Source organism: Bubalus bubalis, chromosome 18 (genome assembly GCF_019923935.1).
Source record: "Bubalus bubalis isolate 160015118507 breed Murrah chromosome 18, NDDB_SH_1, whole genome shotgun sequence".
Lineage (NCBI taxonomy): Eukaryota > Metazoa > Chordata > Mammalia > Artiodactyla > Bovidae > Bubalus > Bubalus bubalis.
The window spans coordinates 57,244,581-57,247,950 of record NC_059174.1 but is presented as its reverse complement, the minus strand read 5'-3'; positions in this window follow the sequence as shown (position 1 = coordinate 57,247,950).

The following is a 3,370-nucleotide window of genomic DNA, read 5'->3' as shown; positions in this document are numbered from 1 at the left end:
GGACCCAACTGAAGCGACTTAGCGGCAAATGTAGTTTTTAAGATTTTCTAGACTTGAAAAGGTAGTGAAATGGTTTGCAAAGTGAACTGAAAGCCCAAAAACAATTAGTAATTTAAACCTATAAATTACATAATAAAATACATTGCAACACAGACCTTGTTTTTTTTTTTTTTTCCTTAAAACATGAAAAGATGGGCAATCTGAACACAAATTAAGATTGCTTCTCTCCTAGCTCTCCCCTTCTCTGGTTATCCAGATTATTCTCAGAATCCTGGGAATATGAAAGTCTACACTGGTTAACTCAGCTGCATTCTTCCTTCTGGACATAGTTCCCTAACCCTATCTTTTGCCTCACTGATGGGATGGAAACCGATACCAGGAAGAAAGGTGGGTGGTTCCATTTCCTCCTAACTCAGGCACTTTTGAATCTAACATGTTTGGGAGTCATATGAGGAAGAGAGAAGTAGATTTTGTAGAATCAACTTTGGCCTGTTACCTCATTCTCCACTGAGCTGGAGAGACTGAATCAGATTGGGAATGAGTGGAGGAGCCCTGCAAGAGTGGGCCGAATCTGGTTCTAGACTGGAATACTACAGGCCTTTAACCAATCTGGCAAATGTTTTCCGAATCTCTATAATCATTGAGCTGTAGCCAGGGGTAATGTCAGTAGTGACTGGCATAAGGTTCAGGCCAAGTCTACTGCTGGAAAACTGGGTTTGAGGAAGGGCATGATGTCAGGTCCCTTAGGGAGAAGCTAGCGGTAGAGGCATGTAAGTAGATGAGGTATCTTAATGGCATTGTAAATGTTCTTTAAAAACTAACACATGAAAAAAAAAAAACTAACACATGATGTGAAAACTTAAGACTCACTTGGAGTGAACATCTCAATTGTTTTCTTAAGGGTTTTAATGTGAAATATATGAAGATCTTAGGTCATACATAAACATTCCTGTATTACACTGCTCTGGTGGCCATACTGAAATACCAGCATAGGTGGCTTAAACAGAAGTTAATATTCTCATAGTTCCAGAGACTAGAAGTCCAAAGTCAAGGTTCCAGCAGATACAACTGGAGTACAGCCCCACCCTTACAACTTCATTTAACCTGAATTACTTACCGTAGGAGTCCCATCTCCAAATAGAGCCACAGTGGGTTTCAGGGCTTCAGCATGTGAATCTGATGGGACACAAACATTCAGTCCTTAAAATTCCACCACTGGCCCTGTCCCCTCCAATCACGCCCCTCTTGCATGCAAAATACATACATTTCATCCCAATAGCCCCCTGGATTAACTCTAATCCAGGACTTCCCTGGTGGTTCAGTGGTTAAGAATCTACCTGCCAATGCAAGGGAAATGGGTTTGACCCTTGGTCCAGAAGATTCCACATGCCTATGGCAACTAAGCCTGTGCACCACAACTACTGAGCCCACATACTGCAACTAGATAAAGCCCCTGCCCAACAAGGAAGACCCAACACAGCCAAAAACAAATACCTTTAAAAAAAAAAAAAAAGTCTTTATCCAAAGTCTCATCTGAGCCAAATATAGGTGAGACCTGATGTACAATTCACCCTGAGGAAAATTCCTCTCCATCTTTGGACCCGTGAAACCAGGTAAGTTATTTTCTTCAAAAATACAATGGTGGGACAGAGGTATGATACATACTTCCATTATAAGACAGATAAATCATAAGGAAAAAAGAGTGACTGGTCCCAAGCAAGTCCAAAAGCTAGAAAAACAAATTCCATTAAATCTTAGGCTAATGTCTTTGGTTCACTGCTCTGCCCTCCAGGCGCTGTAGATCACATTGTAGGTGGGAATCAAAACTCTTGCTATAATGAGGAAGACAAACCAACAACTTTCCTTTTACATTCTGCACACCAGTACTGAGACAGGCTGGGACCCAGGACACTTCACTGCAGTGCCTGCCCCTAGACAAACAGCCCATCCAGAATACAGAGGAACTATAAGGGACTAAAAATAACTGCCTGGCATAGGCAATAGGAGCAAATTATGAACAAGATACACAAAGACCCAAACCCAACTGCTACTTCTGAGGTACTGTGAGCAAAAGCAGGATCCTATGTGTGTTCCCTGCAAACAGCCCTAAAAGGAATGGGCAGACCACCCAAGCCACCCCTCCCCTGGACCTGCCCTACCCTCACACCATTTAATGGACCAGTTCACCACCTGCCCCGTAGCAAGCAAGGGTACCTGTTACTTGTTTTCACTTCCTCCTGCTACAGCACCAGGCCCAATAAAGCATTGCCTGAATTTATCTGGCCTCTTACCAATTTCTATTGGCTAGAATCCAAGACCCTGGTCAGTAACAGAATGTACAGCTCAATGAAACCATGTTATCTTTCCTGCATTTATACCTTTTGTATTTCCAGCACCCAGATCCCTGTTTGCCACAGAGGATGCATTTTATAAACATCTGCTGGGTCAATAAATAAATAACCCCTTTAGCTTGAACGTTCTCTGAACCAAGTTCTATAATTAAAGGGTTGTTGTTTAGTCGCTACATCGTGTCCGACTCTTTTGCGACCCCATGGACTGTATAGCCCTCCAGGAGCCTCTCTGTCCATGGGATTTCACAGGCAAGAATACTGGAGGGGGTTGCCATTTCCTTTTCTGACCTTCCTGACTTAGGGAGCGGTGCTTCATCAGTTGCGTCACAATACTCAACAGAATCACTTCCCTCAGAGCTTTTGATTCAAGTATTTCTCACCTTTGTGCAAGTAAAACCTTACCCCATCTTTGGCTCACCCCACTGTCGAAGGGAGAACCATGCTTCTCCTCTGGCTTTGCCCCTGATCAAAAGTGTTTCCCATTTCCCTCCACACCAGTCATAACAAGAGCTGTATAATCCCGCCGTTTTACCCACTCTCAGACCTGTGCCCTCCTGAACGGTTTTCTAAACCCTGCAACACCTTCTGCAGTCCGCATTCCTAGAATACTGCTCGGTTGTCCTTCAATTGTTGCCAGGTTTGGCTTGGGATCCCTCCGTATTGGATTTCTTTGAGACGGCCGCGCTTCTTAGCTTCTCTTTATCTTAAATCAAAGGGCCTTCGTGTCCGCGAACATCTCTGCCCAGCCTGCAGAGATCCAGGGACCCTTGAGTTTCTGAGAAGCTAAGCGTTTGTGCAGCGCCCCTGGCGAATGTTCAAAGTCATGGCCCAGTGGGTCAGGTGGGCCGAAAATAGAGTGAAATAAGTCCTTTTCGATCGCTTCTCACCGTTTTACACCTTCCCGCGAAAGGAAGAAAAACGAAGCCCTCACCGGCCAAACGGAACTAGGTGGGAAAACCGCTGCTACTGGTAAAGAGCCGCGAACCCGGCGCGGAAATACTGCGTCATGGAAGGCTCGC